Source organism: Acomys minous (genome assembly GCF_964271855.1).
Source record: "Acomys minous genome assembly, chromosome: 13".
NCBI classification, from domain to species: domain Eukaryota; kingdom Metazoa; phylum Chordata; class Mammalia; order Rodentia; family Muridae; genus Acomys; species Acomys minous.
This window is the reverse complement of record NC_140495.1, coordinates 112,267,445-112,290,507: the sequence shown is the minus strand read 5'-3', so window position 1 is coordinate 112,290,507 and position 23,063 is coordinate 112,267,445. Positions and strand designations below refer to the sequence as shown.

At 49.3% G+C, this 23,063-nt stretch overlaps 1 long non-coding RNA gene across 1 annotated transcript; it reads right to left on the bottom strand.

Annotated features, from left to right (window-relative positions):
• Positions 1 to 1,505: 1,505 nt before the first annotated feature.
• LOC311581560 lies at positions 1,506 to 22,651 on the bottom strand. Its single transcript, XR_014773799.1, has 3 exons — positions 22,540 to 22,651; positions 3,566 to 3,728; positions 1,506 to 2,105 (listed from the first exon to the last, which is right to left on the bottom strand). It is a non-coding gene; the product is annotated as an uncharacterized lncRNA (long non-coding RNA).
• Between the last annotated feature and the right edge of the window lie 412 nt (positions 22,652 to 23,063).

Sequence of the window (23,063 nt, the reverse complement as noted above, 5' to 3'; positions counted from 1 at the left end):
ATAAAATCTTGCAGAAAGGTTAACATGTATTCCTTTTATCATACCATTGTCATTTGGAAAATAAGTATCACTTTCTTGAACACTCTAGTTACAAAGAATTTGTTACTAATGTGTTCTATGAAGCAAATGTCTCAAATCTCACAGTCCCACATGGTGAGCATGCACTGACATAATGTCCATAATCATGCGGACACTTGAGGGCTGATCAATCTCTCAGACTCTGTGGAGGTCCTGACATCTGAGTGTTTGGGAGACTCAGCGGCGTCTGGTCCAGCCTCAGAAGGATGCTGTGACCAGGAAACCGGGGAGCAGGAAGAGCAGTTTGTCCACAGAACCTGCCCCAGGTGAACAGGCCCAGAGCTGGATTTGCGCTGGGGAGGCAGGGCCCTAGACTCTTGCAGAAGTCTGACACAAGCACAGAGGTCTGTATCACCACAGCTGGGCGCTCTTAGAGCGGCCAATCAGCTGCATCCACGTCGAGACTGTAAACAGAACACACGCTAGCAGAGACTCAGTCTCCAGGTTTGTGTGGGAAAGATTAAGCTTTGTCTCAGGTGGAAGCAGTCTTGGCGGGCTTCCCTTGGGGCAAGCCATGAATACCTTGTGAGAGACTGTTTGGAGCCTTCCTGGGTTTGGAATTCAGGAAGCCTACCTGGGAACCCCACCGTGGCTATTGTTTTCCTAATTGACCCTCGAAGGGAGAAGGAGATCGCCCTTTGTATGTGACTGGAAGGTGGTGAGAAGACAGAACACCAGGGGGAAAGGAAGAGAGAGCGCGGAGAGAGAGGAACAGACCGGACCAGCTCGTGGGTCAGAGAGACACCTAAAGACCTATCCCGTGGAACGGATACTGGAAGGTTCATTCTTCTGTCCCTTTAACCTTTTTTCCTTCTTGTGTATGCTAGTTGGGTTGTATAATAAAGTTTAATTGTTAATAAACAGAGCCAACAGGTTTGACCCAGGATGATGGCTGTTTTTACTTAGGCTCTCTTCCTGCCGCTCCAGGCTGCGCTGGCCCTGACTCAGCATCCAAAGGGCGAGCGAGGGTGTCAGAAGAAAAGGAACTAACTTGCAGTAGCAAAAGAAATCCACCCATCAGGTAGAGCACCAGGGAAGCTTTCTCTCCTCCATAGATCGCCCAGAGCCTTGCGCTTCCTTCTCCATTCTGCACTCTCAGCCCTGCCCCCTGCTCCTCACCCCACCTCCCCCTACCCCCAGCCCTGCATGGGGTCCTGGGAGGAGGCCGGGAATTTCACCATAGGCTTCCCCAGGCTCAAACTCTCAGCCCTACTTTTTTTTTTTTAAAGATTATTTATTAAGTATAGTGCTCTGCCTGCATGTGTGCCTGCAGGCCAGAAGAGGGCACCAGATATCATTATAGATGGGTGTGAGCCACCATGTGGTTGCTGGGAATTGAACTCCGGACCTCTGGAAGAGCAGATGTTAAGACTTTGATCACCAGAGTCTATTCTGGAAGCCCGATTGAGAGCCAGAGTCCTGAGTCGATGCAAAAGCAAAGGAATTTATTAAGCTGATGCGTCAGGGCCCACCATACTCCGGGGAGATGGAAAGACCCTGCTCTGTAATGGCGGAGGGTTTAAATACCCTTACAGATGCAGAACTTAGTACAAACATGATTGGTTAGTTGACCTTTAAAATGACTGGTTACTAGTTATTTTATCCCTGAGGGGGCAAGAACTCAGCTTGGGACATCACGTGCTGTCAGATGCTCCGGACAGGTATGAGGGTGTGGTTTTTCTCAGATAGAATGCAACAGCCCTGAGGCCATCTTGGAAAGTACCGAGTGGCCAGGGTTGAAAAACAGCTTTTCTATCTCTTCACAGGCCACACACAGTAGCTGGGATTCCAGGACAGAGCCCTGCCTGCCACACATGGTGCAGCAGGAGCTGAGCATTGGGAGAGGCTGAGAGCCCTGAGACTCACAAAGCACCTCACGGAAAGACTGAGGAAAGTGCTCCACATCTACAGCCAGTGAGCGAACCCCAATCACAAATCCTGACCTTTGAGGTCTCTGTGGAGTCTCCCTGGTTGTCATGTTCAAGCTTTACCTCCAGAAAAATACGAGCCAGGCAGACCTGCAGGATCTAGAGAGAGACACAGGACACTGACCAGGTTTAAGCCTCTAAGGGCAAAATTAATGCTGTTATGCCGAGATCACCCAGATCGCGAGGCCCCCAAAAAAGACCACCAGGACTCCATACTGATGCAACAAACACAGGGTCCTGTATTACAGGCTCAGAGCTTCGGATTACACTCTTTCCTGATGCAGCAGGTTAGGAGAGTGACCCCGAGCTTCAAGGGTAATGGGTTTATAAGGAAAAACTGTAATTAGGAGTGAGGGTCACAGGGAAGCGAGAACCAAACCGTAAGCGGGGGTCGTGAGTCTCAGGAATGCCGTCCTTCAGGCAGGCTGGGTGTGGACTGGATCTCCAGGGAAAGCTGTGAGTCTCAGGAATGCAGACTTTGCAGCAGGTTGGGTCCAGGAGGCTGAATCTCCAGGGATCACTGGGTGTTGATTGTATCTTCTGGAGAGTGCTGGCAGGTTTAGCTTATGGCAGTGTGCGGTCTTTCCCAGAATGCAGGAAGTTGAAATCACCTGGAGGGGGCACGGGCGTGGTGGCGCACGCCTTTATTCCCAGCACTCGGGAGGCAGAGGCAGGCGGATCACTGTGAGTTCGAGGCCAGCCTGGTCTACAAAGTGAGTCCAGGATGGCCAAGGCTACACAGAGAGACTCTGTCTCGAAAAACCAAAAAAAAGAAGAAAAAAAAAAAAAAGAAATCACCTGGAGGACAGCTTTCTCACAGACTATGGCATTAAGTGTAGAATATAAATTACATAAAGAATGTGGCATTAATTTTGCCCCTACATTGCCATGTTCTATATGTAACGTATATTCTGCAATTAATGATGGTCTGTAGGAGAACTTGTCCCCTAGGTGACCCTTCCCCACCCCACCCCGCGTTCTGGGAATGACACCTGCCAGCAGTCCCCAGAAACTCCACTGGAGCGATTACGTACCATTAGCTCCCAATGTTCCTCTGAGATAAAAAGACTTCCCCTCCAGACTCAGCCTCCACCCAACCTGCCTAAAGATCAACATTCCTGGGACCAGAAACTTCCCTGAAGATCTAACCTCCACTCAACCTGCCTAAAGATCAACATTCCTGGGACCAGAAACTTCCCTGAAGATCTAACCTCCACTCAACCTACCTAAAGATCAACATTCTTGGGACCAGAAACTTCTCTGAAGATCTAACCTCCTCCCAACCTGCCTAAAGATCAACATTCCTGGGACCCACACACCCCCCACACCCACTTCCCTTCATAAGCCCACTGCCCTTGAAGCTCAGGGTCACTCTCCTATCTTGCTCCATCAGGAAGGAACGTGATCCGAAGCTCTGAGCCCATAATACAGGACCCTGTGTTAGTTGCATCAGTATCGAGTCCTGGTGGTCTTTGGGGGGGTCTTGCGATCTGGGTGATCTCAACATTACAAGCCCAAATCTGGAGGTTAGAAAGGTTACCTGAGTGGGCTGTACTCACTGGGTGTTTGCATCAGTGACTGAGCCTGGTGGGAGTGACTGAGAGATGGGGCTCGGCGAGGATATCACACAGCCCAGAGTCAGTATGCCTTCAGTGTGCTGTCTGGAGGGACTGCTGCGCCGAGGTCGATCCCAAAAATGAACCAGAAATCACACGAAACCAGCTGTAAGAACAAGAGGATTTTTTTTTTAAGTTCAGCTCTGAGCTGAGTCGCACCAGATTCCCCCAAATCGAAGGTCTCAGGGGTGACCCCTTGGCCTTGATCTGAGGACCTTTTATCCTCTCAATGTCTTTTTTTTTTTTTTTTTTTTTTTTTTTTTTTTTGTTCTTGTGAGACAGGGTTTCTCTGTGTAGCCTTGGCTGTCCTGGGCTCGCTTTGTAGACCAGGCTGGCCTCGAACTCACAGCGATCCGCCTGCCTCTGCCTCCCGAGTGCTGGGATTAAAGGCGTGCGCCACCACGCCCGGCTCCTCTCAATGTCCTTTAAGCAGAAAAGGTCGCCAAGACCACCCATGGCTTAACTTCTTTTGTTCTCCCCAATGGGACGGGTCACTCTGATGAGGCTAAATCTCCCTATCTCTTTAATTCTGGTTTGTTTGTTTGTTTTCAAGAACTTTGTCAGATAGGCCTTTTGTAGTGCCGGTTGCTTGTTAGGGAGGTGTTAGCTCCGAAGGCTTCTCTATGCTGTTAAAGCTAGCACTTTGAGATAGGCCATGATGACATGGCCCCAACAAGCACTTGGAGCACAGTTGGCAAGGCAGCTAAGATCCTCAGGTGTGAGTGGGAGGACAGCAGTAGGCAAGGGGGCTAAGACTTCCCTGACGGGCACCACCACTGAGTTGCTCCTCACACAGATGGACTATGAGAAGGAGATTTTTCTAAGAGCAGGTAAGGTGGAAACTTGACCATCTGCTCTGAGGCTGTTGCCCCTGTCCCCTGAGGCACTCTCCTCAGCAGGCCACAGCTAGAATAAAGACTCTGTCTTGCATCGAAAGAAGAGTGTCCCTCGGTTTCCTGACTCGACAGAGAGAGAGGAGAGCCTCTCCAGAGGGCTGACACGTCTCTCTCAGGACAGTTGAGTCTTGTCAACTAGCAGTAGGCCTCTCCCATCTGCACTTGACCCATGGGCTCTCTCAGACCTGTTCCCTGTAGGCACACAATGACTGTGGAGGTCTGACTACAGGGTTGCTGGGACTCATAGCCACCGCCCCTCTCAAACCCAGAAGCAACTTTTGCTGCAGAGAGATCCAGAGTCTCCTGCTCTGTGCTGGCTCATGGTGACTCGGGAACTTTCCAATCATCCAGATCACGAGTTTAGGCTGCTGTGTGGAGTGTGTACCCTCCACTATCCAGAATGCAAAATGACTGAACTTTCTGATTTTTATTTCTCCCCAGACTCACCCTAGACTCATTTGACCCATCAGATCAGAGTGAAAGGTGACATCACTTAAGGATCTGGGCCCTGGCCTTGCTGACTCACCCTGACCTGGCAAGAGATATGGGAACAACCATACCTAGGTCATGGAGATGATAGATACCAGGCCTGTAGGTATGGAACCTTCCAGAAGAGGGTAGTTGTGATGATGACTCCTGGGCAAGAGCAGAGATTCACATGTCCTATTCACCATGAGAAGATGCCTGACCCCTCACTCTGAGGAGATGTAGGACTGGGAGTGAGCTCAGAGCCTATTCACAGGCAAATGGAAGCCATTTTGAAGAACCAGAGAAGGGTTGGACTGAGAGCTGAACTCAGAATCCTCTCCTTTCCTTCCCCTCCCTTGTCAGAGGCTCCTCAGCCAACCACGTCTCCGTAGCCACCTGTCCCTGCCCTGCATTGGGAGCTGTGGCTCACAGAGCTGTGGTGGTGTTTCTGGCATGGAGGAGGAGGAATAGAGGTAAGGAAGAGGCAGGATTGAAGGAGAGATAAACATGTTTTTTGTTTAGATCACACGTGGGGGATGAGAAAAAGACTTGTGAGAGAGCAGGTGGTGTTTATCCTCTTAAAAGTCGAACCACCATGTGGGGGAGATTGGTTATTAACCAGCTGAAAAACATCCTTGAACAAATTCTGAGAGGAGGTATAAATGTGAGCCACAAACAAGAGGTGGGGCCTTTGGAGACTTGGGATAGCTTTGGCTGTTCATCGATCCACTTCGAGAAGTTCCTAGAGAGAACTGCTCGAGGGAAGGCTTTGGGGCTCCAGCTGAGGTTCCAGGTTCTGGTTGCTCCAGGTTCCAGCAGAAAAAATCCTGCTGATTACGCCAGGAGAATCATTCCTTGGAACTGATATCTTTACGGTTTCATTATTGTATTCTTTAATCTCCTTTCCCTATTGTTTAGGTTAATCAGGTTATAAGTGAGGTACTCTCGGTTAGTAAGTTCGTAATAAAATATGATTGTTGCCAGGCGTGGTGGCGCACACCTTTAATCCCAGCACTCAGGAGACAGAGGCAGGCGGATCACTGTGAGTTCGAGGCCAGCCTGGTCTACAAAGGGAATCCAGGACAGCCAAGGCTACACAGAGAAACTCTGTCTCAAAAAACCCAAAAAATAAATAAATAAAATAAAATAAAATAAAATAGTTAAGAAAATCGAGCCTACACAGGATCTAATTTCTTGTAGCTCTGGGGATTTCAAGCCTGAGCTATAGCCGGGCGTGGTGGCACACGCCTTTAATCCCAGCACTTGGGAGGCAGAGGCAGGTGGATCGCTGTGAGTTCGAGGCCAGCCTGGTCTACAAAGTGAGTTCAGGATAGCCAAAGCTACACAGAAAAACCCTGTCTCAAAAAACCAAAAAAAAAAAAAAAAAAAAAATTTTAAAAAGCCTGAGCTATGTATGTGCCCTGACCCATAAGAGGAAAGTGGTATCCACAATAGGGGCTTATTAGGCTGGGGTCCGTGTGTGGAGATTTACCCTATTGTGAAGCACACAGGAAATATGACATATTCATCATTCTGACAAAGGAGGCAGCAGAGTCCTGACTCCCAGCAGAGGTTATGACGAAGGTCCTGCTGGCAAGGGGCATCCAGGAAGCTGGTTAGTGCTCTTTGCCTGCAATCCAGCATTGTGTTTCCGCATCCTTCCCTGCGTCTACAATAACCTTTCTGGAAAGTGATAGAAGGACTAGAAGACTCCTGGATATCCATGAAGTTGTTGCCTCTCAGGTCTCTCACAAAAGGTTTTCTTCCCAAAGGTCAAATATGAGGAACCTATGCTCAGGGCAGCAGTAAGGACTGTGGTGCCTGATCCCTGGGGTTTGAGGTAGAACACACAGGAGCCCACGAAGGAGCTCAGGCTGTCATTACCCCTCCATTAGTCCTTTCTCCTGTCAGGTTTTATCCGGTCATGTTTGGCTTGGTCTGTTAATGCCCGGCTGGTGCTCTGAAGAGGACCAGGGTGGGGTCTCTGGGGCTGGATGCCGATGCCCTTCCAGTTCGCTTTATCTCTTGGGTGGCCAGAGCTGATGGCTCAAGCAACTGATCAGGACTGAAAGGAAAAGTGGAAAAGGAGCCCAGGGTTCCTTCTCTAGGGGCTGGCTGCACTGCGGCAGAGGAGGAGAACTTAAACCGACCACAAATTTCCAATGGCTGAGGTTGTAAAAGTGGCTTCTGGCTAGAGACTGCATGGGGTTGGTAAAAGGAGGCTCTTTGATCTGTAGATAGGCCTCCTTGGGGAGATCCCCAGTAAGCTGGTGTGAACTTAGGCTCATTAGCTGTAGAAGGCTGATGGCCCTGAGTCTGCCAACTTATTTGCAAATCTACAGGGAAATAAGAAATAAGAGAGAGAGATAGAAAATAAACCACTCACACACATACATTCAAGAGAAAAGGTGGATGAAATTAGGCATCTCAACTTCAACTGAAGTCAGATTTCCCAGTCTCAACACTGTTTATTGTAAACTTATACTTACTTCTGAGAAAAGGGAATTACCTCATAGTTGAAAAAAGGCAATTAATCATGAAACAGATGAATCCTAAAACACAATAGGTTACATGTTTTTAAATCTAAACATTTCTGATCTAAGTATCCATTACAGAAGTTCACACTGAGTTCAGAGTGACAAAGGTCTGAAGGTTACAAAAGTGTACGATGTATTAATTAGCGCCGACCTAACTATACATTATCCAGCTATCTCTTAGTTCATAATGAGCTCAGGACAATAATTTTATCTGTCTTTCATTCTAAGAAACAGAGTAAATTCAGACATCTCCAGGTAGCTTCCTTCCAAATTGGGTTTATGGGAAGTTTAAACAAACTTGCCTATATTTATGGTGAAATACCAGGATTCATGGTGCCATCTGGAGTGGAGGCTTATCTGAAGCCACAAATCTGCCAAAAGGCTATCCCTAGTGAGACATCTGGAGGTCCACAAATGTTTTTATTGCAGCCATAAACTAACTTTAACAGGGATTAATTCATCTGAATAACAAACAGTACATCTTCAACAAAATCCCATAGGAAGTTTGCTCAATCAGAGCTGGTCAATAACAGTTCACACCAATGCCAGATGTATTTACTTTTTGGTTGTTCAAGACAGGGTTTCTCTGTGTAGTCTTGGGTGTCCTTGACTCACTTTGTGGACCAGGCTGGCCTTGAATGCAGTTGGCCGTGGAGGAATGTCTTGAGTGGATGTAACAACTGTCAATAAAGCGCTGTTTCGCCAATCAGCTGGGCAAAAGGACAGGAAGTGAATGGCGGGACTTCCCGGAGAGGGGGAGGAGCAGAGAGGTGAGCAAACACGTGTGTACTGGGAACCAAACTCAGGTCTTCTGCAGGAGTAACAAGTGCTCTGAACAACTGCGCCTTCTCTACAAGGCCCCTTAATTTTAATGTGTTTGTGTGTGTGTGTGTTTCTCTTTGTGTGTTTCTATCTCCCTCTTTGTGTGTGTGAGGGAAGCAAGGAGGAAGGGAGACATGCATGCAGTTCCCATGGACGCCAGAAGACGACAATGGAGCCCCGTGAGCTGTCACTAAGACGGGTGTGAGCTGCCTTTTATGGGTGCTGGGAACCAAGCTCAGGTCTTCCCGGAAGAACAACCACAATAGATGCTCCTGAGCCATCTCTCCAGAACCATCTTTTAAACGCTTGACTCCAACTTCCCTTTTCAAATAAGTGCTACCTTCACATTACATCTCAGTTGTTATCCCATCCCTTGTATCCTCCCACTTCTCCCTCCCTCCCATTTTCCCCTTACTCCCCTCCTCTATGTCTGTGACTGAGGGGGACCTCCTTCCTCTGAGTGCCACCAGGCCTCCCCATTCAGGGGACGTGGTCAAATATGGGGCACCCGAGTTCCTGTGAAACTCAGACCCCATTCTCCACTCAACTGTGGAGAATGTCCTGTCCATTGGCTCGATCTGGAGGTTTAAGTTTTTATTTATTTTAATGTAGATGTCAGAAAGGTAGTCAGACCTAACATTCCCGTAGCAGATCTATAGGGGCTGTCCATGAGATAGATTTTAATGTATATTTCAATCATTAAGATTCGGAGGAGGGTAATGGTTAAACACACAAGAGTTAGGGTGTAGGCTTCTTAGTGGGAAGGCGTGCTCAGATGTCTAAGCCATAACCAAAGCCCCAATTTTTTATTTGAGTTTCTGTTTTATATAGATGGGTGTTTCACCTGCATGTATGCCTGTGTACTCACACATGCCTAGTGTTCATGGAGGCCAAACAGGTGGTCAGACTCGGCGGGACTGGAGTGACAGGTGGTTGTTAGCCCCCGTATGCATACTGGACCTCCAGTAAGATTAGCCAGTGCTTTTAACCTGAGCCATCTCTGCAGCTCCCTCAATTTCTCAAGTCTCCTGTGAACAGGGTCTTTTTTTGGGGGGGGGGGAGGTTCGAGACAGGGTTTCTCTGTGTGCCTTGGCTGTCCTAGACTCGCTTTTGTAGACCAGGCTGGTCTCGAACTCACAGCGATCCGCCTGCCTCTGCCTCCCGAGTGCTGGGATTAAAGGCGTGAGCCACCATGCCCGGCTGTGAACATGGTCTTATTGACTCCTGTAAAGTGGGCATCTGTTATGAAAATTCTTCTCCTGGTGGGGGGACTAAGCAATGTCTGCCCCTGTTCTCATGGACTCTCCATGACAAAGCAAAGATAGATTCTCTGTGAGGAATTAATTCGTTTATTGGGCTTATTTTACTAACGTGAGTGTGGGTAAACCTAATGTGTAGACTGAAGAACCTGTACCCTCCAGGGACGGTGCCTTTCTTACCCACAGCTGTGTGGATGGAGTTCCCACCCTCTTCCCCAGCCCCCCTGAGACCCTGAGGCCACGTGTAATTAGAGCAGATGCTGTGCTCTGAGTGACACCCCACACACACCATAGATCCATGCATGTGAGTGCTTGGTCACCAGGGCGCGGGACTCTTTGAAAGGATAAGGAGGATTAGGAGGCGTGGCCTTGCTGCAGGAAGTGTGTCACTGGGGGTGTGCTTTGAGCTTCCTAAAGCCCATGCCAGTCCCCGTCCTTTTCCGCCTGCTGCCTGCCCATCAGCAGGTCGCTCTCAGCTACTTCTTCACCTCCACGTGCGCCAGCATCCTCCTCCTCCCGCCCCCCCCCCCCACGATGATAACGAACTGGGCCTCTGAAACCGTAAGCCAGCCTCCAGTTAAATGACGTCATGGTGTCTCTTCACAGCAACCGAGCAATGCCTAAGACAGCCGAATCGCTTACTACAGGCTGGCAAAGGTGGCTGGATGCTCGGCTGAGGAGCCCACGGTCCTCTCATCCCCTCCATCCATAGCCAGCAACGTCAACAGTCAACGCGCCCGGCTGCGTGTTCACTTGTGAGCAGGCACAGCTGAACTCATGAAGACGGTTTAGCTGGGAAAATAGTCCTGTACAGCAGAGCCACTTACAGGAACCTGGGTGAAGGTTCGTTACAAAAACGTGAATGACTCTGAGGCAGCTGCGACAACAAAATCCCCGACACCCCCCCTTCACCTCCCCCCCTCCCCGCCCTGCCCACAGCTTTTATAAACACAGGAAAGGGCTCCTGGATCCTATGTGTCTGGGGGAGGGGGGAAGGGGGGGAAGGGAGGAGGCCTCCTGAGCATGTAAACTTCATTAACTTCCTGGGTCTTATGAGCTTCCCTCCTCCACTCAGGAAAGGGTTCATTGGGGAGACAGCTGCACAGCACTGAGTTATGTGAGGCGCTGTCTTAAAAAGAAAAAAAAACAAAAACAAAAAAACCAAGAGCCTGGGGCGATGGTTCGGTTTGGACAAAGCAGTCACTGGGCAAGAATGAGGATGGTAGTTTAGATCTCCAGAGCCCATGTAAAGGCCAGCAGGCATGGCTGGACCCTGGCAGGCATGGCTGGACCCCAACAGCAATCAAAGTCCTTGGGAGTGCAGATCGGGGGAATCCCATGGCAAGCTGGCTGGGTAGGCTCCCCAAATCCATGGAAGACCGTGCCTCAGTAAATAACATGCATCGTGATTGCAGTAGACACCCAGAGCCAACTCTAGTCTCCATAAGCACATTACCCACACACACATACCCATACACAAGCACACAACACACACATACACACGCAGAAAAGTGTAGCAATAGTGTGACTTAGGGTTTTTTTTTTAAATCTGATTGGAAATTACAGTCCATTAATCAAGGATCATCTTTTCTGAAAAAATAAAAGCACTCCCTGAGCTGGTGACTCTGTGTAAAGGCACTTGTTGCCTAAAGATCTGAGTTCAAGCCTCTGATGGTGGAAGGAGAGACTGTAGGCTCAATTTTCTTAACAATTATATTTTATTATGAACTTATTAACCGAGAGGACCTCACTTACAACCTGACTAACCTAAACAATAGGAAAAGGAGATTAAAGAATATAATAATGAAACTGTAAGGATATCAGTTCCAAGGAACTATTCTCCTGGCAGTCAGCAGGATTTCTTCTGCTGGAACCTGGAGCAACCAGAACCCAGAATCTCAGCCAGAGCCCAGAGCCCCAAAGCCTTTCCTGGAGAGGTTCTCTGCTTCTCAAAGTGGAGAGATAAATAGCCAAAACTATCCCAAGTCTCCAAAGGCCCCACCTCCTGTTTCGGGCTCACATTTATACCTCCTCTCAGAATTTGTTCAAGGATGTTTTTCAGCTGGTTAACAACCAATCTCCCCCACATGGTGGTTCAACTTCTAAGGGGATAAACATCACCTGCTCTCTCACAAGTCTTTTTCTCATCCTCCTTGTGATCTAAACAACAAACATGCTTACCTCTCCTTCTAGAGACCGTTCCCCAAGTTGTTCTCAGACCTCCACACAAGCGCTGTGCAACACTCGTTAGACTAAGCCAGGATGAGTGTTCAGTGTGTGAGGACCTTGTACCACAGTTGCCACGGAAGAGTACCAGCCTGAAATGCTACTGATAAAGAGGGAGGGGCTCATCCATTCAACAACTGTCTACATGGCAAACAGGGATGCGCCAAAGGGCCAACAGGCCAGTATTGCTAGCAATGGCCCTAGTGGAAGAGAGAGGGAAGACACACGAGCAGAGTAAGTTTTCCTACAGGACATATCAAGTGCTAGGTAATAGGTAATCCAAACTAAGGGTGTGAGACAAGGAATGTTACTGTTTTACTGGGGTGCTCAGCATAGGCACCCCTGGGAAGGTAGGCTGTGAAGAAAGATCTGAAGGACAGCATGGAGGAATTGGCCAGATGTCTACAGGAAACTGTTGTTGTTGTATTGTTTGTTATTTTGTGTTTGTTGCTGTGTTGCTAATAAGCAGGAAGACCATCCTGTCTACGTTCGAGGGAGGAAGTGGCTCCAAGGATGCGTTGAGTGGTGTTGTGGAGAGGAGATGTGAGGCACCCATGTCTTGCAGGTCTGGAAGAATATAAAGAATCCTTGCTTTAAGCATCGCCATATTGAATGAGGTGGTAGGAAAAGTGTAGGGAATAATTCAGTCCTCCGGGATGGACATGGCAATCACGTCAGTGGGCATATGAGCAACTGACTGGACCAGTGGGAAGGACTGAATTCACCACCATTTGAAGGACCTTACAGTGTTTATTAATGTGTTGGCTCTATGGTACAAACACAAGAAGCAAAGGAGAGCACTGATGTTGATCGTGTAATTAAAAGATGCTGTCTCAGCTGAGTGTGGTGGAGCATGTCCATAATCCCAGTACTTGGGGAGTTAGAGGCAGGCAGATCTCTGTGAGTTCGAGGCCAGCCTGGACTACAAAGCGATTCTAGGGCAGCCAAAGGCTACACAGGGAAACTCTGTCTCAGAAAAACTGGGGGTTGGGGGGAGCTGTCTTCTTCAGCAAGGAAAGGAAAGGTTCTGTAAAGGGCCACATGTGCAGAGGGGAAATGACAGGTGCTTGACGTCGAATGTCTGATCTAAGATGCCCAAGTGAAATTCAGGGTCCAGAGTGGTTACGGCACACACACTTGGGAAGTGGAGGCAGGAGCTTCAAGTCCAGCCTCAGTTATAGATTCAGTCCATAAATTAATAAATGAGAACAATTAATTAAATGAGGCGGTCATGTTGATGGGCTGCGATTACTGAATACCTCTAGATGAAGCTTCTGGGCTAGAGAGACTCTGAGAGTAATATCAAACTAACGACATTCAAAGCCGTTTGAACTGATGAAAGCTGAAGAGGGTGACGGAAGGAGAAAAGCAACACTGAGCTCTCTCCTCCAAAGTAAGTGATCTAATTAGACTAGAGGTGCAGAGATGGCTGCACAGTTCTGGTGTCGTTGTATACACACACACACACACACACACACACACACACACAATCATCTTTTGGTGAAGAAAAGTAACAGGGAAGAGGAGGGAAATCAAAGAAAAAGTAAAGGTATGAAAAACAGAATGAAAAGAAAAAGATGAGAAGGGGAAAGTAAAAATGAAGAGATAACGAAAGAAAGAAAAAGTAAACAAAAGGTTGGAAGTGAGTAAGACTGGAAAGAGAATGGAGGAGAAAAAGAGAAAGTGTTGTGTGTCTTCGTAAAATAGGAACAAACATCTATTCATTCTGGATTGGGCACCAAGGGGAGACCACGGATGATCCCATTGGTGCCTCAGCGCCTGGCTGTTACAGTGTAACCAACTGCTTTCCAGCCACAGATGCAGCTTACTGAGCCAGTGAGTTTACTGGGGCTGCCCACGGGAGTATTGTAGAAGGTTACTTACAGGACCACATGAAAGCTGAATCCTCACTATTCCTACACGGCTGAGAGGTAGTGTGGCCTGTCAGTCTTTTCTCCCCAGCAGTTCTGACTGCTTGTGTGTACTTTTTTATTTTGTTTTGTTTTTCGAGACATAATTTCTCTGTGTAGCCTTGGCTGTCCTGGACTCGCTTTGTAGACCAGGCTGGCCTCGAACTCACAGTGATATGCTTGCCTCTGCCTCCTGAGTGCGGCACCGCACCTGGTTTGCTTATGTATTCTTGGAGAAAAATCTTTGTGAATCTTGAAAGGATCAAGAAGTTCCAGATACCCCTCCCCAGAACGGAATGTTCCTACACAAAACTACTTTTTCGTCTGGTTCCTTCATTCTCTTGTGTGGTGCTGTGCTGCCTCTAAGTCTTAGGAGCGGATGAGAGACGTGCAACTTCCCTGCTCTGTGAGTGGCTACGCATTGGGCCACTGCGCGCCACAGTAAAATTCACTTGTTCTCAGGACCCTAACCAATTACCAATCTCTAGGGTAAATCACCACTGCAAAGAGGAACTTTCCCTCCAGGGTCTCCTCCGGGGCCGGGTGAGGCTGACAGCAACAAGAATCTACCGGTACAAACACAAATGTGCACAAGGCACTTTTACAGGTACATTGCATCATTTAGCAAAACAATAGCAGTGTCCTCCCCACTGAGAAACCGCAGAGGCCGGGAGGGGGATGCTCCGAGGAAGCCGCGTCGCCCACCAGACCCTCAGGCTACTACGCCCGCCTTGCTCCGCTCCTGCCCCGTCCCTGGAAGGTGGAGCCGCCCTCAGCCTCTCGCTTCCTCCGGGGTCTCACTCGCACTCCCTTGCCTTGTTCCATAGATGCTTTGTGCGGTTGACAGCGATGCGACTGCCCCTAGGAAGGAGCCTTGGGCGCCTTAGCTAGAGAAGAGGCCCCAGTACTAGGAGCAGTAGATGCGGATCGCCACGGCCAGAGCGTATTTTTTTTCCCCTAATAATCTAAGGACTCTGCTGCACTAATACAAGCAGAGCGAGGAGGGTAACACCTGGACGAGTCACCTCGCCCTGTATGGCTTGGGCAGCCCCAAAGAGTCTACCCGGCGCATAACCCCAAAACTATTGCTGGGCGCACCTCCTCGACCTCACAGAGCTTGAGAAATCACCAGCCTCAGGAAAGGCGCCTAAGCGGTTGTGGTCCTCCCTTCCCCACCGGGCGAGGCTTAGAGCAATGGGCGGGGCGGGGCCTCTGCAGTTGACTGCTTTCGTCTTCCGGGGTACCACACCACCCGGTGCAAGCGCGGCTGCTAAACCTGGCAGCGATAGGCGTTTCCTCTGCGGGTACTGCAGGACCGCCTACGATGGCACCGACCTTCCCGCTCTGAAAGAGGTCCTCCGTTCCTGGGGTTCTGATTACCCAGCGCAAATATGAGGAAACAGTGCACCACGGGGCTTACCAGAAAGTTACATGCGTGGAGTGGCTCTGCAGCCATCGGGGGAAGGGGAAGGAGTTACTGCAACGTGCAGGTATTGAGTGGTAGCGAACACCCTCTGGACCCCTGCAGACCTCCCTCCTTCCGGCCTCTCGCAAGGACACCTCCCTTCCGTCTAGTGTAGCCCTAGTGTAGCCCGGATGAATCTTCTTGGCTTCTGTCTGGGCAATTAAAGGAGCCCTCTCTTGCTTCCATCAGTAACTCAACCAGCAGTTTGCTCAAACCCTGCAGCAGCCTTGGGCATTACTCACTTTGTTCTGTACTCCAGTGTTTGGAAATCTGGTCAAGTTTTTCTGAGTCATTCAGCCAACGCCCAGGTCAGAACGCAATGCTCTGATCAGATTGGAGCCTGCTATTCTGGGCAGGTTCAACCTGATCTTTTCCCCCCAAGGTAGAGTATCCTAGACGCCTGGGGCTTTCGTGCCTCCTCTCCCACCTCAAATGTCCAGTCCATCCTCAGGAATTGTCACCAGCCCGCTGTTCCCATGAAGGTAATACAGTCTCTGAACCTCTGATTTCTCAGATCTCCCAAAGACACAAGATCCATCATCCCAGACCCGAAGGAGACCTCACCCTGACCTGGCAGAGATGGGGAGGAACAGACCCAGGACATGGAGCTTGTGGAGACCAGACCTGCAGGGGATGGAACCTTCCAGAAGTGGACAGCTGTGCTGGTGCCTTCTGAGAAGGAACAGGGATACACATGCTCTGGGTACCACGAGGGGCAGCCTGAGCTCCTCACCTTGAGATGGGATACGGAAGTTATGCTGTCAGGGGAAACAGGAGTTCTCTGGAAACCTTGGAGACAAGGCCCCTCGCTTTATTGCCCAGCCCCACCTCTTTAGCACAGACTACACTGTTGGAGTCACTACTGGCCTGGTTCTCCTTGGGGCTGTAGTCATTGCTGTGGTGTGGAGGAAGCTACCAAGGAGAAAAGGTAGGAAGATTGGGGTCCGATTTTATTGTGAAAATGTGTGCCGTGGTGTACATGTGTAGGTCAGATGACTTTGTACTTAGTTCTGTCTATGCAGCCTCACTAAAGAAGACACAGACTTCGCCAGTTCTGTGTGCTAACGGTATTTTGCAAATCCTGTGAAAATAAAAAACAAAGTATCTTTCACCAAGATAATTGCGGCCCTGGGGACCTGGCTCCCACACCTGCAGATCAGAGAGCCTTCTAGAGACACTGGCTTCCAAGAGGACAGGTTCTCTTGCACGTTCCTGTGGCTTTACGTGGCCCTACCGTCCTGTGGTCTACAGGAAATTCAATCAATTTCCCCATGACCTAAGGGGCAGGGAAAGGAGGAGATGAGCAGACAGAGTGGCTCCCGGAACTCATGACTAGCCGCTGTCAGGTCCTTCCTCACTAACTCCAGCTGTAGAAGGAACAGTGTTACAATAAATTGTATCTATTCGGCCTAGGAAGCCAATAACTGACACAAAGAGGCTGAAACGTAACTCAAAGCTGTAAGCACTAAGGTGGGCAGATTCTAAACTGCTACTAATCTAACAATAAACTAAAATAAACTACTCTAATCCCCATAACCCACTTATATCCCAAGCATTTGCCAATCTCATCCTCCTCGTGGTGCACTGGCCAGGAAAGAAGCCGCCAGAAAGGCCTGCCCAGGCCCTGTGAGGCGAGGCCTGAGAAAACACCTGCTGCTACAAGAGAAAGCGGCATTGAGCGGGCCTGGGACCAGAATTACACACAAGAATAAGGGGGCTGAGGGTTGAATTTAGGCCTAATGCTAGTCTGCCTGCCACATGTAGCCTTCAATGTGTATGTGTGTTCTATACATAGGATGAGGTCTGGGGCTATGGCTGGGGCCCTGTGATCAAGCAGTGGGGGGAGGAGGCGGAAGCTGTGCTGATTGGACAAGCTAAAATGACCCAGATGAAATCTGCAGTGGACAGAGCACCAGCTCAGAAACAGCCCCACCCAGGTTTGCATCTGGGAGCTTCTCTCCCTACTTGAAGCAGACCTCAGACAGCGGAGGTAGGTACTGGAATGTTTTCAGGTTTTACTTCTCCCAAATTTGAAGCAACTTGGCAGTGTATTAAACCGTCAACTGACCCTGGGATAAGAATTCCAAATACAGATTCACACAGATGCTGTTCTCAGTAGACAGGAACACAAACTCACATTTTGCTGACGGGAGCTCAGACAGGCTGACATAGTCAGACGCCAGTTGCGGAAAGAGAAGCCAGGAGTTCTTTATGTGTGTGTGTGTGTGTGTGTGCGCGCGCGCGCACACACACACCTTTGTATGGCTCAGTTCCACAGTTTAAGCCGTAGAGGAATATCATGAAAAATGTAAGTCGCTGGGTAGCACTGCTGAACAGCTCACTGCACACTCACCAGAAACCTACAACACGGTCCCGCCCCTGCCCCTCTGCCTCTGCCTTCAGGCTCTCCTGTGTCTTAGCATTTAGAAGCCTTAAGAAATGCCAAGAATGTATTAAACAGTCTAATTTAGATTCTCCTTGGTTGGAAAATATGGCCATCAGCAATCTTCTAAGGCAGGGGCAGGGGAAGCAGGGAAGGGAGATCAGAGCACCTGTGACAGCCGGGCCATGCGAGGACCTTGTGCTGCAGCCGCCAGGGAACCGCACTCGCTGAGGATGATGCACTGTGAAAGCTATTGAACAGGGTGATGGTGTACACTGACCAGTGACTGAACAGCACAGGCAGCTCATGTCCCTGACTTTCACTCTATTGCATGCAACAGGTACTCTGTTTGTACAAATCCTGCATCAAGTGCACGCTCACTTCAGTGTCTCTGTGTCACTTTGTCAGATTTTTGGCACCATTTAAAACTTATCTTGTCATTACATATATTATGACAACCAGGCCAGGTGTGGTGGCGCACGCCTGTAACTCCAGCACTCAGGACACAGAGGCAGGTGGATCTCTGTGAGTTTGAGGTCAGCCTGGTCTACAAAGCGAGTCCAGGACAGCCAGGGCTACACAGAGAGACCCTGTCTTGGGGGAAGAAAAAACAGAATTACAGAGAGAAGCCGGTGTATGACAACACATACGTTTTTATTTGTTTACATATACATTTATATTGTTACACATATATGCATATACACACAATAAACTACCTACAGCAAGAAGAACCACGAAACAATCAGGAATTATATAAATGTTACATTCATAGGATTTTAGCTATTTGTATTTGGCAACCTTGAAGAAAACATCTTTCCTATCTTGGTGCGTCTAAAATTCTGAATGTAAACCAATCTATCATATTTCGTCTCTATCAACTTAAAACATCTATCTAGACCTAAAAGCAAACACCTTAACCCCTAACCAACTAAGCTTAATTATAAAACTAAACTATCTGGTCTTTGACCCAATCAGAGACTTGAGAAAATAAAATTAATTACCTGAGTAAACAGGAAGTGCAGGTTAGCAGCTTCCCAAATGAGAAAATGACAGAGACAGTTTGCTGCTTGAACAGTCACCCAAAACTCCCTGTAACATTGGAGCATCATCTTCAGCCTTCTGGCCCAATATATCTGACAGACATATTTGTGAGGCAGGAACTATTGAGGCAACACATACTTTTAAAACATGGTTTCTTAGTAGCTTAAGCCCACTGTTGAGACCTACTGCTCAAAAAAATACTCTGTTCAAAATCTTAGCTTCAATGTTCCTTGTCACTCAGAAGCACTCGGAGACACACAGACTGTCGCTTCCTGCTGGCTCAGCACCCATCCTGCAGCCTCGCTCCTGTGGTCATCTTCACGCTCCAATCTTTTTAATTATTTATTACTTACACAGTATTCTGCCCACATGTGGACCCGCCCACCACAAGAAGGCACCAGCCTCATTACAGATGGTTCTGAGCCACCATGTGGGTACTGGGAATTGAACTCAGAACCTTTGGAAGGGCAGACAGTGCTCTTAACCTCTCAGCCATCTCCCCAGCCTCGACATTCCATTACGTTACCATTTTTTTTTTTAAGGGACATTAAGAGCTGGAAAAACTGACAGTTGGGCGGTCAATTCAGATAGGAGAAGAAAGCTATTGGTAAACAGGACAGAAGTAGCCCCCTAGAAGATGCCCACACCCTGAAGTATTTATATTGCTAAAAGGAGCACAGACACTGGCCAGAGCCTAAGCACTGGATCTCACTAGTGGGAAAGGAACATCAAGGGACCCACTGAGAGCCTGGGGCCTCCTGTTTGCTGTGATCATAGCCCAGTCCATCCCATCTGTACTTTCCCTCACCACAGCCACTTCACTGACTCTGCGACGGGTCTCACACTGCTTTGCCTCTTCTCCCCAGAAGAGCTGAGACACAACTGCTGCTCCACCCTGCCACACACTTGCTGAAATCCAAGCGCTCGTACCCTAAACATGATACGTGCTTCAGGGCCACCAAACTACCCTGACAACTGCTCAGCAGCTAGGATCAAACCATGAGGACTGCTGTGGCTGGATCAAAACCAGCTTGGAAATGTTCACCTATCTGAGGGTTTGAAAGCAAAATTAGTTATTAGGAAATTATTATGGTTTATATTACTAATAGGCACACCCTTACCCAAGGTTTAGGAAAGCTGAAAAACCCTTCATTTGGAGGATGTCTGGTTCAAATCCCACCACGGAACTAGCCCAGAAGTAAAGGCTTTAGTCAAAGAGCAAGGAGCAGAGCAGTCTGGAAAGACAGAAGCCTTGCAAGAAATCCTGACAGAAAAGCCCGTTCAGCTCATGAAAGTGGTACTTGACACATTAACAAACAATCTGCAGCACTCAAGGCTGGCAGCACTCAAGATCTCAACACTGCCATCAAGTCTCAGATATAAAGATACTCATTCAGGTTCAGGGGAAAACGTTTCTATGGAACAAAGCCCTTCACTGAAAAACATAGCAACTTTATATAGTATGACACATTCTGGGTTTGTTATTTATTTTGGGGTTTCCTTGGCAATGCAGAAAGCTTGAAAAAACACCGTTGCTATCCAGATGACAAGAAAAACCAAGTAATTGAGAATCCTAACTTTTTCAGAAAGCTACCCAAGTATACTGGAATTCCCACCCCACAGCTCCCAGAGACAAGACGTGGGCATCACCTCACGGAAGGACCCGAGGCCCCACAGAAAATGGGGCGGGGGGAACTGCAGGAGTGGGCTGGAGTGTCAGTTACAGTCACTTATGAACGCACAGTAGCTGATCTGAAGCCACAAATCTGCTACAAGGCTATCCTTAGGCATCTGGAGGTCCACAAAGGTATTTATTACAGCCATAAACTAACTTTAACTTTTAAAACTATTTGAATCAAATCAGGAATTCCATAATCAGGGATTGATTCATCTGAATAACAAACAGTGCACATTCAACAAAATCCTATAGGAAGTTTGCTCAATCAGAGCTGGTCAATACCCAGAAAGCAACAGTTCACACCAGTGCCAGATGTTATTTTTTTGTTGTTGTTCAAGACAGGATTTCTCTGTGTAATCTTGGCTGCCCTGAACTCGCTTTGTAGACCAAGCTGGCCTTAGACTCACAGTGATCCACCTGCTTCTGCCTCCCTGGGTACTATGATTAAAGGTGTGCGCCACCATGCCCGATTTTAGAGAGACGCAGCAAAGCACAATTGACAGGGTAGTCAGAGGTTGGAAGCAATCCTGGGGTACATCACGGTACAGACCTTGCAAATACCAGATCACCTCCAGAGATTTCTCATGCCTCTGAACTTCCCCAAATCAATGGCTCCTGACAGCATGTCAGAGGCTGGAAGCAGTTCTGGGGGTGCATCACGATACAGACCTTGTGAATACAGGATCACCTCCTAGACAGCCCACATGCCTAGTGAGCTCCCGTAACAGGGTGGCTCTTGACACCTAACAGTAAATATGATAGCAGTGAAGTGGGGGAAATTAATAACCATCATATTTACTCTTAAAATCATTGGCTACTATAAAAGGGGAGCAAAATAACAAGACAAAATGAAACAGTAAAGATAACTTTTTGGAGTAGATTTGTTGTATGTGCCATTTGCAGTCCTAAATCTTTAACCTCAGACACTTTCTGACACAAAAATGGTTTTGGACTTTAAATATGAGGGGGTTTAAATACGCACTTCAGTTGTGGTGGGCACTCTGGGGAGAAGCAGAAGGATGGAGCTTAAAGCAGCCCTCAGCTACCCAGTGAGCTCAAGTTTAGCCTGGACTACACAAAACGCTATCACCAAAGATGCACTGTGCTTGTGGGAAAAAAACAAAAACCTCACAAGCCCTCCTCTGAAAGGAGGGCAGACATCAAACTCCACTCAGATCCGATGTATGCCAATTGCTGCAGGGAGCAGGGAGGGCGTTATGCAGAAACAGTTTCCTCTGAGACTAGAACTTTCCAAGAGGTTTACAGAGATGTAAAACAGCAGGCCCTTATAATGAGAAGTGAGGTACTGCAGGGAAGCACCTTCAGACACAAGGTCAACAACTCACAACAGCTCCAGGAAGTCCCTGGAACTGACTAGATTGCCCAAATCCCTTCCTCAGGAGTGGATTAAACAGTGAAGGCTGTGGAGAGCTACTCTCAGACAGCGCAAGTCCTAATGCCTAGGACAAATAAGAACAAGCTGAACAGCCTGGAAGATGCCCACACAACTGAGCCAACAGCAAAGCCCCCCCCCCTCGCCCCACCAGTTGAGCTGTGCTCCGGGTTTCTTGCTTTGTCAACTGTCAACTATCCCAGGGTGAACTTTGGTGACACAGTGTCTTTTGAGTCGTTTCTGCTCCTGTAAATAGCCCCTCACCCACTCTAAATAAAACTCATGCTTCACCAAATCAAGAGCTCAGTGGTACCCGTACTTGGGTCTGCGTCAGGTCCCTGAGGTGTGCAGACTTGTGTCTAGCTCCTCAGAAAAGGTCTATCTCACAACAGAGGGGCAAGCCACCTGAGCTGCCGGAAGTGTGATTACGCGTCCCAGCACTAACTCCTCCTGAGTCCAGCACACCTGTACCATCGGACGATCCCACCACATCAACTCACTCCCTTCCACAAAATCCTCAGCATCCCAGATCTGGGACACTTCCAGGCAAGTCCACCCACGAGCTCCATCCACTCTCCCGGGGAAACGTAAGCCAAGCACCTCAGAGAGAAAGGCGCAGGCCGGCTTCGGTTCTCACCCAGGGCCTCCTGAACACTGAATCTGACCCGCCGCTTCCTAGATGCCCAGGACAGACCCGTGAGCAGCAGCACCAGCACGCAAACCTCGCCGGTGTCCCGCACTCCTGCTGCCGCCGGGGGAAGCGCGCCTTGACTGTCAGGCCAACCGGAGGAGAGAGGCTGAGCAAGGTGCACATCAGTCTGCAAGCCAAGGCAACTCACCTACTCCTAGACCATTAAAAACGCTAGTCGGAAGTGACGTGCGCGCGGAGCCTCTCAGGTCCGCCACGGCATCCTCCGCCGCCTGGAACACCGACCCTGTCCCCGAGTGGCCCCGGAGACCGGGAAATCGTTGCCCCGTAGCCAGCAGCCGCCCAGGCCTCCGCGGCTCCCAGCCCCACCGGAGGGGGGAAGGAGGAACCGACCAGCATGAACGCCCGCCGGCGAGCAGCCAGCGCGGCTGAGCCCGCAGCGACACGCAGCCGGCCCTGGGCTCCGGCGTCCCTCCACGCGCATGCGCGGCCGCCCGCCTCCTGAGCACCGCTCGGGTCGGTCACCCGGGCGCCGCGCACCTCCGCCACCTGCCGCGGCGAGCTCCCTCCCGCCCGGTGCCCGCCGCGCCGGCCCTCGCCTCCGGCTCTCCGGCACCGCCGCAGCCCCAGCTAGGCCCCGGGATCGCGGCGGTCGGACGCTCGCTGCGCCGCCGCCGCCGCCGCCTTCCATAAGCCGCAGCGCGGCTTCCGCTT